This window comes from Octopus bimaculoides, chromosome 4, assembly GCF_046866305.1.
Source record: "Octopus bimaculoides isolate indiv1 chromosome 4, ASM4686630v1, whole genome shotgun sequence".
Lineage (NCBI taxonomy): Eukaryota > Metazoa > Mollusca > Cephalopoda > Octopoda > Octopodidae > Octopus > Octopus bimaculoides.
Window position 1 is genome coordinate 80,585,000 of NC_142931.1, and position 14,472 is coordinate 80,599,471.

Below are 14,472 nucleotides of genomic sequence, written 5' to 3' on the forward strand. Positions count from 1 at the left end.
ATTTGAAATCAGAATGTAAAAATGGATGAAATGCCATTAAGCATTTCACTCAGTGTGTTAATGATTCTGCCAGCATGCCATCTCAATAATAATGATAATACAAAAAAAATAGCACTACTAGGCATTGCACACACCCTACATAAAACACTTTCAATACAGTAAAAATAAGAGCATCACAACAAACCACAGCTAATACCCAAGGCATACAGAGTTGCACTCGGTAGTGCAGTGAAAGCACGTGATAAAAACGAGACTACTGAATAATAATAATAATAATAATAATAATAATAATAATAACAATAACAACAAGAGCATTCAGAGAGCACAAACCTCTGCCAAGGCAACACCAACATCCTCTTAATGATTAGCCAGAGATGATTTTTAAAATGAGAATATCTGAAATAAACTCGACAGCTCTCATAAATGAGAATACTAAAAATGAACCTGACTGCTCACAAAAATTAAGTAAAACAACCGGAAAAATAATCCAGAATCCTTGTCTGGTACCGGATCAATCTTAAAATCTAATCTGTCCATGCCAGTCATGAGGTCAAACATCCCTGAAAGTTTCATCTGAATCCATCCAGCTGTTCTTGAGATATCTTGTCCATGGACAAGCAAACAAACACTACAGAAAATAATACCTCCGCCTTCGCTAGGGCGGAGGTAATAATAATAATAATAATAATAGCAACAATAATAATATGAGGAGATGCCTCCCTGGTTGCATGACCCTGACCATTTTCCACTTCCATTTATAATGGGAACAGGAGCTCAAAATGTTCACTTATGAAGTGCTTGTAAGCAACTCTAGTGATTTTATAGGTGAAAAAGGGCTATACCCAATGCTGGTGGCCAAGTATTCAGTGCCTTAGAGTTAATCTAAGGCACTGAATGTTTGACCTCCAGTATGCCCTCTTCTCTTTGCCCTACAATGTGCACTTCCTCTCATCGTGCTGCAATGTGCTTCCCTATTTTCTCAGCCCTACATTGTGCACCACTTTTAACAATTATCCCAGCAATCACATTCTTTACATCAGCTGAAAAATGTAATGGAAATTAACATAATTAGCTTGTGCACAACAAACCTGTAGCATCATTATCACGCATATTACTAATTAAATCTGTTTTCTGACAAAATTATAAATGCTTCATATCAAATTGTTTGACAAGTAATCAGACCACAAAACCATTTCTTCTTCCAATCCTGTTCACCATCCTCTTCTAGTTTGAGATTGACCATTCCTGCTAGTTTTCAGTTCTGAGTTTTTAGGTGGATTGAGAAATTTTCTGAAAGTTGGTCAGAATTTGAGTGGCACCCCTAAATTTCAAAACCCTAACCATTTGTCCTGTTTGCTTAACTGTAACATCAGGTTTGTTCATAACCTCCTGGAAGTTAACGTATGAATTAACTCAAAACATTTGAAAATTCTGTCCCAGCAAGGCTGAAATCAGCAAATGCATTATAACAAATATACTTTTATTAGTAACTATTTATAAATTTATTGTTTTCATTTGTTACTGGTAAATTTACATTATTGCTTGTAATATATATTAAGAGTATGTAGTGTTTTCATTATTAACTTTTGAATAATGAAATATTGTATTTCACTCATAATTATTATATTATTCATTAAATTCAGTCGTGTTTTTGTTTTGGAGAGAATTGAAATAAAGCTTCCATTTTCTGTTATTATAGTAGTAACTATGCAAGACTGGTGGGATTATTATTTGTATGGACTTAAAGATTGGTCACTACTTAGTATATAATTTAGTTATTGTAGGTTTATTATTAATACAAATACAGTACATAGATTTATGTGTTTCTTGCTGTAGTTTAATTTTAAAGTTAGTGTTTAATCCTACCTATATTTGATTGAATTCTGTTGTACACAGGGTAAATGTGTTTGAAAGTTACATGTTTTGTTTTTTGGTAAGTTTTTTCCCAAACAGTACTTCTTTTAGTGCTGTTGACACCACCAGATTGAATGGTACTGCCCAGGTGTTGAAACCATAATGATATCTGTTAGGCAGCTGATGATGGAGGTATGTTGGATTGTTTGTATGGCTCTTTGTGTATATGTGGAATAGTGTTATAACACTATAAGTTGACTGAGTGTTGAAATCATAATTATTGAAAAAAAGAAATAGTTTTTTATTTTCACTAACAATTCTCCAAAGCAGAAATGTCAAGGTTGCACCTCCTGATAAAAAGGATTGGCCTGCAAAAGTTCTGTGCTGATGACATAAAAGGCAGTCATGATGGCACCATGTTAAAAGCAGCCAGCGCACACTGTAAAGTATTTGGCATTAGGAAGGGCATTGAGCCATAGAAATCAAGCTGAATTAGACTGGAACCTGCTGCAGCTCTCTAGCTTGCTAGCTCTGATCAAACTGTCCAGCCCATGCCAGCATGGAAAATGGATGTTAGAGTGGGAGGAGGAGGATAGCCAAATTTGGTTCCAAACTTAAGTAGTTGAACAGGAAAGTCAAATAGTCAATTATTACAACCTCGGTACTTGAAGGTTTTCTTTTTATTGATCTCAGAAGAATAAATGATAAAGGAGACCGCAGTGTGAATTGAAATCATAACATGAAGAGATGCAACTAAATATTACTTGCCATTTTATCCACTGCTGCAGCAAATCTGACAATAATATACAGTAAAATTCTGTAATAAATCTGACTATTCTGAAGAAAAATAAGCCCGTAAAATATAACTAGTAAGCTGGATATAAAAAAAAAAAAACTTCCTTAAGCAGAAATGTGCAAATGTACATTAAAATGATACAACTATGTATTAAAAAAGGCAGACCTCATATTTCTTGTCCCAAAATCTGAAATTACCAATAGATTGCATTTAAAAGTCAACCATGTTTTTTCATAAGTATCAGGTTTATATTTGTGATTTAAATTACTGCAATAATCCAATCCTACATTTAAATGTTGCAGTAAATTTAGAAATTTGTTTTCGTTTTTCATTTCCATGTTCAATTCAGAGATTTTGTCTTGCCTTGCAAGTTTCTTGATAATTTCACTAGTGTTAATACCTAGTAAAATGCACCCAGTATGTTCTGCAAAGTGGTTGGCATTAAGAAGAGCATCTGGTCATAAAAACTATGCCAAGGCTGACATTTGTGCTTAGGGCAGTCCTCTGGCTCAATAGCCTCTGTTGAACTGTCCAACCCATTCCAGCATGGGAAAAAAAACAGATGTTAAATGATGATAATGATGATGATGAGAATGATGATGTTGATTATGATGACAATGATGATGATGGTGATGATGATGATGTATATTTTAATGTCATTTTGCTATGCAGTTATTTCTCTTGGACTATAGACCACAAGGTCATAAGTTCAACTCCTATGAAAACTAGTATGATCTACTCATAGGCAGGTTGTGTAATTTGCTCACTCTAGTTTGCATCATTTACAAAAAAAGTAAAAAATATTCCTGTTCAGCTTTTATTCCAATCTTCAGCAGTCATTGATAGGAAGACCATTTGTTTGACTATTCTGTGCCATTTAGCACATTAGTCCATCCACACCTACAATTATCATCACCATCATCATTGTCATCATCATCATCATCTGTTAATGTCTGCATTCCATATTGGCATGGTTTAAATGGTTTGACAGGAGCCGACCAGGCAGGAGCCGACCAGGCAGGAGCCTGCACCATACTTCTGTGTTTTTACAGCTGGATACCCTTCCTCACACCAGCCACCCAGCAGAGTGGACTGAGTGCTTTTTACATGGCACAAGCACAGACAAGGTGAGTTTGGCATGGTTTTTTACAGTGTTGACTGAAGTAGCACCAGCACTGGCAGGGTCATCAAGTAACTTGCAATACAGAGATCCCTTGAGAGGGGAGGGGGCATTGGAGGAGATGGTTGTTTTTTTTTGTTTTGGTTCTTTTTGTGGTACATTAAATGAGAACTGATTGTTAACCATGAGCTCATGGGTAAAGGGTTAAGACCCCCTTCGGTCATAAATGACCATGGGATTGCACCTAGAAAGTTACCCTCCAAAGCACAAGTCCAAGCAAGGTTATCTATGGAAGCCCAGCAGTTGCCCATGCATACCAGCTTCCCTTTTCCTCACCACTGACGTTATCCAAGGGGAAGGCAAAGGCTGATACATCTTGGCACCAGTGATGCGCAACTCATTTCTACAGCTGAGTGAATTGGAGCAACGTGAAATTAAGTGTCTTGCTCAAGAACACAGCTCACAGCCTGAACCTCCTCCATTGCATGGAGAAAAAAAGGAACTCTGAGTGTTCCTGCCTTGTCGTGACCCTTTCACAGCATACAATTGCTTATTCTGAAAGAATGTGATAAAGAGAGAGTGGGGCTGACGTTGGAGAGAGAGAGAGAGAGAGAGAGAGAGAGAGAGAGAGCAGAAGGACTAGGAGAAAGAACAAGAGTAAGACTGGAGAGAGAGAGAGTGGAAGGGGTAGGAGAAAGAACAAAAGAGAGGTTGGAGGGAGAGAGAGGGTAGGAGGAATAACAAGAGTGAGACTGTGGAAAGAGAGAGAGAGAGAGAAAAGAATTGACCCAAGTATTGATTTATAAAAACAATAGCTTAATCAGAAAATTATCCTGCTGGAAGAAATAGACATAAATATTCCAGTTAGCTTAAAACAAAATGTGAATTTATATTTTCTTTCATTCTTTTACTGCTCCCGTTAGTTTCTCTGTCTTTCTCTACTTTTTCCTCTGTCTTTCTGGCCACCCGCCTGTATACCTGCCTGTCTTTCTCTCTCAATACCTAAAAAAGAAAAGAGAAAAGAGCCAAATGTAGCATATAATTATTTCTCCACATCTTCGTATTTCTATCAGTTGTGTGTGTGTATGTATGCGTGCATGTGTGAATAAATTTGTAAATGGATTTCCATTGGACTTGGTGATAAATATTCTTGTCGTTTGATCAACTGAATCGTTAACTCATTGAATAAGAGCTAAAGAAGTATCTGATTATTCCAACAATACTTGTATATTTAAAACAACCATTGAGCAAAATCAGCATCATGCAGGATGACTCCATGGAATTACAGGTACAGATTACAATATATTTACCTCTAACCAATTTTACTCACATGGCATGGTAATAACCTAAGGCTATTGTAAAATCCAAAACACCCAAACTTCCCTGTAGTGGGATTGAACTTCAAACTTCATAATTGTAAAGTAAACTTTTTTAACCACTCAGGCATGCCTGAGTCTAGGTATAATAAGACTAAAATACTTCTGGTATTCTTACTAGCCACTGCTGGGATGATCTTAGTCTCCTCCTAATATATACTGCATTTATAAACACACCGTTTTCATAAGAGATGTTGTCTCTGGATGAATATCACAGTAAATTTGCCTTTCAGTGACGTATTTACATTAAGTATGATACATTAATTGTTACTGTAATTCAATACTGCTTCTATTGTAGATCACGGATAAATGTGTATATATATATAAGGCATAGGTGTGGCTGTGTAAGAAGCTTGCTTTCCAACCACATGGTTCCAGGTTCAGTCCCACTGCATGACATTTTGGGCAAGTGCATTCTACTGACCAAAGCCTTGTGAGTGGATTTGCTAGATGCAAACTGAAAGTCTATTGTATATATATATATGTGTGTGTATGTGTGTGTGTGTGTGAATGTGCGTATATAAATATATAATGCATGTATACATGCATATATATATATATATATAGGCACAGGAGTGGCTGTGTGATAAGAAGCTTGCTTCCCAACCAGATGGTTCTAAGTTCAGTCCTACTGCATGGCACCTTGGGCAAGTGTCTTCTACTATAGCCTCAGACTGACCAAAACCTTGTGAGTGGATTTGCTTGATAGAAACTGAAAGAAGCTTGTTGTATATGTATATATGTATATATGTGTGTGTGTGTGTGTGTGTGTGTGTCTGTCTGTCTGTCTGTCTTTGTCCCCCTAACTTCACTTGACAACTGATGTTGGTGTGTTTATGTTCCCGTAACTTAGCAGTTCAGCAAAAGAGTTTGATAAAATAAGTACTAGGCTTACAAAGAATAAGCCCCAGGGTCAATTTGATCAATTGACTAGAGGCTGTGCACCAGCATGGCCACAGTCAAATGACTGAAACAAGTAAAAGAATAAAAGAATACATACATATTACACATATATATACATATACGTATGTATATATATACATAAATACATACACACGCACACATATACATGTATGTGTAAATATATACACGTCTATATATATATATATAATTATGTGTATTTCTTCTATCTTAATGAATAAAAATTCTTCTGATAGAATAAATGGGTTAATAGAAACCAATGTAGCAAAGAACACAAAATAACTGTGGTTTAGTTCCTGTTTTTAAGGCAGGAACTCATATATATATATATATATATATATAACGCCAGTGTTTTAATGGTGGCAGCTGATGAAGGATATGTTCTCTATGTGGCCTGCATGTTTTTTGTACCTTGTTTATCTTTTTGTCCATGTTTTTTTGCAACGTCATGTACCCAGATATGTTTCTATATGTACATGTAGATGAAGGTATCTACATACATGTACATATATATATGCATATACTCATATATTATTTGTATACATATATATATTTATATACTACAGTCTCTGAGTGGTTGGCGTTAGGAAGGGTATCCAGCTGTAGAAACTCTGCCAAATCAGATTGGAGGCTGGTGCTGCCATCTGGTTTCACCAGTCCTCAGTCAAATCGTCCAACCCATGCTAGCATGGAAAGCGGACGTTAAACGATGATGATGATGATGATGATGATACACATACAAGCATACATGCATGCGCACATTCACTTCTATTTTCTTTTTTGTAATATTTATTCACCTGTATCACAGATCATCATCATAGCTGTCGACGTCGTCTTCATCATCATCATCATCATCATTGTCGTCATCATCGTCATCATAATCATCATCATCATCATCGTCATCATCGTCATCATCGATCATCATTATCAACTGAAAGTACTTTTCCCTCCCAGTGCATTCCTGATAATCTATTCTTACCAGTACACGTATCTTTCTTTACTGTCTTCAGCCAATGTCGTATGATGGTTCAGTTCGTTAAATTTTCAACTTGTCCTCAGCTTTCCTCATAAATTAAGATTAGCCAACCTCCAGCAATTCATATCTACCTCATTTCTCGGCAATTGTTCATGATATGTTGCAAATCACTGTCCATATTTCACTGCAGATACATCATCATTATCATCGTCTTATTTCATACACATGCCTCATGAAATCTTTCTCCCATATTTGAGAAGAAACAACGAGAGAGAGGGAGAGAGGGAGAGGGAGAGAGAAACAGACAGAAAGACAGACAAAGACAGAGAGAGGGGGTAGGGAGATAGATATGCAAGAGAGAGAGAAAGTTGGAGAGAGACAGAGAAGGATAAATTCTGAGAGAGAGAGAGAGTGAAAGTGGGAGAGAGAGAGAGAAAGTTAGAGAGAGTGAGAGAGGGAGAGAGAAAGTGGGAGAGAGATTACAATGAGATAGAGAGCAAGCAAGGAGGAGAGACAGAGAAGGACAAATTGTGAGAAGGAGAGAGAGAGAGAGAGAGAGAGAGAGAGAGAGAGAGAGAGAGAGAGAGAGTGGGATAGAAATAGAAATGAGAGATAGAGCAAGCAAGAAGGAGAAGGAGAGAGAGATAGATTGTGTGTGTGCGTGAGAGAGAGAGAGGGATAAATTGTGTGTGAGAGAGAGGTATAAATTGTGAGAAAGAGAGAGGGGGATAAATTGTGAGAGAAAGAGAGAAAGTGGGTGAGAGAGAGAAAGTAGGAGAGAGAAAGAAAAAGAAAGAATGGAGGAGAGAAAAAGAGAGAAATCATGTTAAGTTAACTGTATTAGCAACATACCACAATGGTGTACATATAAATGATTAGGCTACATGTTACTACATGTTACTGCTTCTTGAATTTGATTTGAATCACTTGCTACTTTTTCTTTTATACATTAAAAGAAATAGATTTATTTTCACTAGCAATTCTCCATAGCAGATGTGTCAAGGCTGCACATCCTGATGAAAAGGATTGGCCTGCAAAAGTCCTGCGCCAATGCTGCATAAAAGGCAGTCATGCTGGCACCATGTAAAAGCACTCATGCCAGTGCCATATTAAAAGCATCTGGCACACACTGTAAAGTGGTTGGCATTAGGAAGGGCACTGACCCATAGAAACCAAGCTAGATTAGACTGGAACCTGATGCAGCTCTCTGGCTTGCTAGCTCTGATCAAACTGTCCAGCCTGCAAAATTTTTTTTCCTACGAGAGTTCCAGACCCCAGTAATGAACTCATTTGCATACAACTAATCAGAATGAACTTACCTTTGACCTTGCTGTCAAGTTAACAAACACACTCTACCAAGTAAACTCAAAATGGAAAACGATGTTGTAAGTCGACCAATCACCAAGTTTTGCCTGATTTTAGAAGGAGACAAATAATTAGATAGATTTGCATCTATACCTATTATTGGATTTTGTTAGGGCCCCATATGGTAAAGATGTGGATGGGGAAAATGTGGATAGAAGGTGATGTGCTAGCAACCCTCTCCCCTCACTGTTTTAGAAAGTAAACAACACAAAGCCATGGTTGAAGCAAGAACAAGGATGAGAGGCATTATTAAAAGAGAAAAGAAGCATGGTCATTCCTTACCAAAGTGACCTTATCTTATTGCCCATTACTTGTTATGCACTCATAAATGAGTTTGATAGTTGAGCTCTGATTGGCTGTATGCAAATGAGTTCATAACCAGGGTCCAGAACTCTTGTGGGAAAAGAAATTTCGTGTCCAGCCCATGCCAGCATGTAAAATGGATGTTCTCCTTTAGCATTTATTCTTCTGAGATCAATAAAATGAGAACCTTCAAGTACCGAGGATGTGATATTTGACTGTTTGACTTTCCCTGTTCAAGTGACAGTTTAAGTTCAGAGCCGAATTTGGCTATCTGCCTCTTCCTTCTCCTCCACCTACTTTAAAACTGTTTCTTTTATTGCTTTTGAAATGTTTATTTTTAAAGTAAAGAAAACTAAGGAATATTGGTTCCAAATTTTGGCATAAAGTCAGCAAGTTTGAGCAAGGGGGTAAATGGTAAATTGATTATATCATCAACCCCAGTATTTAACTGGCACTTATAATATTATTGCCCCACCAAAAGGATGAAAGGTGAAGTAGACCTCAGTGGAATTCGAATTCAGATCGTAAAGACAGATGAAATACTGCTAAGCATTTTATCTTGTGTGCTAACAATTCTTCCAACTTGCCTCCTTAGTAATGAATATTAGAAAGTTGTAATTTATTTGGAAACAAGGGAGGGCTAGCAACAGAGAGAGCACTCACACAGAGAAAAATTGCCTCAGTAAGACTTGTCTAACCCATACTAACATAGAAAATATAGATGTTAAATAATGATGATCATCATCATCAATGTCATCTTCTACATCAGCTTTCCATGCTAGTTTGAGTAAAATGATTGAACAAGATTCAATGGACCACAGGACTATATCTTCTTTCAATGTCTTATTTTTGGCATGGTTTCTATGCCTGGAAGCTCTTCTTACCACCAACCACTTTATGGTGTTCTGACTTCCTTTTTCTTTTTTGCTGTCACCAGCAGTGTGAGGGATACCTTACAGCTTGCAAAGCGAAGAAGGACATCTCATAATGAAAAGGAGCAGATATATGTATGTGTGTTTGTAATATGTGTGTGGGTATGTATATATATATATATATATATATATATATATATATATATATGTATATATGTATATATGTATGTAGTTGAAATTTACAAAAAACAGACAAAACAAAAGATGAAGACGGGTGTGTAAACAACAAATAGATGTATTAATTTAACGCTCTGGAAGTAAGAAAGTCTTTTATGTTTCAAGCCTACGCTCTTTAATAGAAAGGAACTCAGAAATAAACAGAGAGAGAAGATAAAAAAGGTTTAGTGGCTATATATGTATATATATGTGTATATATATATATTTATGTATGTATATATGTGTGTATGTATGTATATTTCTATATGTATATATGTATGTATATATATGTATGTGTCTATGTATATATATTTATGTATGCATGTATATATGTATGTATATATATATATGTGTGTGTGTGTGTGTGTGTGTTTAATCTTCTTGCAATATTTTAATTTTTGGTTTTACGTTCTTGCATAATCCTTAGTGCTGTTTATCTGGTAGCCCTTAAATATCATTCACCTTGCAGAAACAGATATTACAAAGTCTGATAAAGCGAGTGCTTCTACTTGCAACTGCTGTTCATGAAAATATGAAGAATGCAATTACATTGCACAGAAACAAAACCAAAAAATATGCAGAAAATTATCTCTATAAATGTTAATATGGAAACTTATTAATTTCTTTATAAAAACTTTTAAGAAAAATTAAATAGGAAAGTGATTTATTTCATGTTATTGTTCTTTTTTATATTTCTTTTGTTAACATATTTATTCATTTATTTTTAATGAGGAATGGATTATCACAGATGTTTCATTTGATAGATTATTGTGATTTTCAGTTGAACAATTTTCATTTTGTATCTCATTACTAACAGTGAGCCACAGCGTTCAAAGAAAAGACATTTAATTTTTAAATGGCTCACTCCACTTGACTATAAATAGGTACCAACCAAGGAGTAAATTTACAGCTTTACCATTATTAGAAGGAGAAAATTTTTTTTAATTTAGAACTGTTTCATTAGATTGACTTGCTGTTTTCAATTCTTCTCACAAGCTTTGGAGAAGAGAAACTAGAAACCATTCTAGTACTGAGTGACAGATCAAAATACAGCTCACAGTCATTCAATGATGTCATTAACTTGAGCCATAGTTTTGATTTAGTAAGTTTGTGATGATGTCTGATGAGTCACCATCCATTTCACATTAAACTCATCATGCACCAAGGTATTAGATTGTCATCTATGGTTCCTGAGAAGACAAACAAAATGAGTTTATTCAAATTTTTGTTTGCTGCATCAACTCTATGTCTTTAAGTTTAGATTTCCAAATACCCATGTTTTAATCAACCCACTGTGATATTTTGATAAATTCATGTGAATCCACTTTTCTTTCAGTTTAAAGTGAGGTTGATTGTCACAGAAATTTAAGATTTTCATGCAACTTGTTTCTATAGATGTTTGGTGTAGTTCTATCTGAGAAAAACGATGGTTGTGGTAATTATTTTCCTGTTTAGCTGATTGATTAAATGGAAGACTGTGTCTGGCATATGAACAGGCACATTGCTATATTGCTGTCATGGTTTATAAATTATGATCTTTAACATGTCGTACATAGCCTTGAGTGACTAGTTTTATCAAAGACATTTAGTTCTTGCAACTACCCTGACTATTCCTTGCTGTTATTGTTATTTACAACTAGAGATGGAACGACTAGAAATCAATGGAATCATTTGGCATTTGTATATGAGATCAAAAGTAGAAACCCATATTTTATGTTTTTGGAGATCAGACCACGAATCTGAATTACAAGTTTGCCTTTATTGGATTTGTTGCAAACTGAGTAATGTTAGGGATATACTTCTTCTAAAAGGAATTCTAAGAACAAGCCTGGCATTGAGTGGAATAAATTAATGGTTATAAAAATATTATTGTATATCTGATGTAACATGGGAACCAAAAATACTGAAAAAAAGCAATAATAATTATTTGGAAACCAGAAGTTTGCTTTGCAGTCATGGGGTCCCAGTTTCAATTCTACTTGTGGTGTCTTCAGAAAATGTCATTTTGTATAGCCTTGGATTGACCCATATCTTGTGAGTAAAATTAAGTGTATGGAAACTGTCAGATGGATTGTATCTGTACGTAAAAAGTTTGATCTTGCCATACTTCAGTGGAATATGAACTCACAACAAAAGGAGCCAGAAGAAATATTGCAAAGCATTATTTCCAATCCCCTAACAACTTTGTCAACTCTTGAAGTATGAAACAGTTTTTAAATCTACATCCTTTTTTTATCAGGAATTGTGTTATTCTAAAGTGACAACTGCCATTTAGATCATGCTGATCATCCTTTTAATATAAAATGTTTTCTGCTGATTGGAGTGGCTTGCTGTTTAAGCATTTTGGATGACAAGCTTAACCCTTTAGCATTCAGATTACTTTGTCAAATGTGATGCTTATTCATTCCCATTACTTTGAATTAATTATGCATTATCTTGTAGCTTTGAAATTTCAATGATGTAGTTACTTATTTTTGGAATGACATTGTAGGTAGGTATGAGAGGCAGGATCTGGCTGGTTTGAACATAAAACAGGTTGAATATTTACACCTGATATGACTTGTTTAATGCAAAAGGGCTAATTTGGCACTTGATTTAACCCATCTATCTGGCTCTGGACACCTTTACCTGAGTACACTTTTATCACAAACATAAGGCTTAGGTTTCTGTTCCAAGAGTAACTTTTTCCTTTACTCTTACCTATCTTGAAAGAGGAGCTAAAAGCTGCCATGAGTACTGCCCTTTCCCTTCAGACTAAATCATTACAAATAAAAACAACAAAATTATAAAAACTACCATTCTTCTCAATGCTTTATCATCTCATCTGTTAGATCCAGTATTTTCAGATCCAAATTCCTTAAGCCACACAGCCATGTCTGGCAGCTTTACATACATACAAGCATACATAGGTCCATACATACATGCACTGCTGGCCTTGTACCTATATATGTGTGTGTGTTTGTGTGTGTGTGTGTATATATAAGTGAAGGCGCAATGGCCCAGTGGTTAGGGCAGCGGGTTCGCAGTCGGAGGATCGCGGTTTCGATTCCCAGACCGGGCGTTGTGTGTGTTTATTGAGCAAAAACACCTAAAGCTCCACAAGGCTTTGGTAGGGGGTGGTGGTGACCCCTGCTGTACTCTTTCACTCCAACTTTGTTTCACTCTTTCTTTCTGTTTCTTGAGTAACACTGCAATGGACTGGCATCCTTTCCAGCTGGAGGGAACGCATACGCCATAGAAACCAGGAAACTGGGCCCATGAGCCTGGCTAGGCTTTAAAAGGGTGCATAAATAAATAAATAAATGAATATATATCATCATTATCATCATCATCATCATCTTTTAATGTCTGTTTTCCATGCTGGTATGAGTTGGACGGTTTTATATATATATATATATACACAATATATATATACACACAAAGCCAGCAATTTTCTAGAAGTGGGTGTTTAGTTGATACCATTGGCCCCTATACTTAAATGATACTTTATTATATTAACCCTAGAGGAACAAAAAGCCAAGTTAACTTCAGGTGGATATGAACTCAATACATCAAAAGCCTGAAGAAATACTGCAAAGCATTTTATCCAATCCCCTAACAACTCTGTCAGTTCTCCAAGTATGAAGCCGTCTTTAAATCCCCATCATTTTACCAGGATTTGTATTATTCTAAAGTGACAACTGCCATTTAGATTAACTATTGGACACTCTAGCTTTATCACGCTCAGCATTCAGATATTATGTTTCTGTACGAATTGTATCGTATCTCAGCATGCATGCATACACATTGTTTCAGCTATTTGTTTATGAAGCAGCAAGGAAATCATTATGTGGTTGCATGGCTTGCTAAAAATAACAGCTAAATCTCCTTTAATTCACACAAAGGCAGAATGATCATTTCTTGCCGTGACTTTCAATATTGTTCTCTTTGGTCAAGACTGATCTAGAGCTGAACAACAGTAACTATTGCAAAAATCTCTATGTGGTTGCACGGCTTGCTAAAAATAACAGCTAAATCTCCTTCAACTCACACAAAGAGAGAAAGTCAAGACTGATCTAGAACTAAACAACAGTAACTATTGCAAAAATCTCTATGTGGCTGCACAGCTTGCTAAAAATAACAGCTAAATCTCCTTCAAGTCACACAAAGGCAGAATTATTAGTTCTTGCAGTGACTTTGAACATTGCTCTGTTTGGTCAAGTTTGATCTGGAGCTGAACAGCAATCTCTAATGCAACAACTTCCTTTGTATTTTCATGTGTAACCAAGGACTGTATACTCATAATAAACAGCAACAAAAGCTAATAAATAGCCATTCGTTTAACTAAATGGTGCTGACAGAGTGAATATTTTGACTTTGATGTTTGTAAATAATATTTTAACGCCTTCCTTTAAAACCATTTAATTTCATACTGTCTTCAAAACAGTAATGCACATTAATCAACTGAATACTTAGGCTGTAGTTTTAATAAAATGTCCACAAAATTATATTGTTTGACATGTTACCTATGTATTTAAAATATATAAGTCTATAAGTTTGTGTGTGTATGTGTGTGTGTGTGTGTGTGTGTGTGAGTTAGTGTATGTGTATAGCTTGTAGGCTGACACAGGTAAAAGAGTAAAAGTATATATATATATATATATATATATACTACAGATGCATACATACTATAT

At 35.7% G+C, this 14,472-nt stretch overlaps 1 protein-coding gene across 2 annotated transcripts in view; it reads left to right on the top strand.

Annotated features, from left to right (window-relative positions):
• LOC106883964 (beta-1,4-N-acetylgalactosaminyltransferase bre-4) overlaps nt 1–14,472 on the top strand; it is a 1,203,892-nt gene that overhangs the window by 856,906 nt on the left and 332,514 nt on the right. The window lies entirely within an intron of this gene.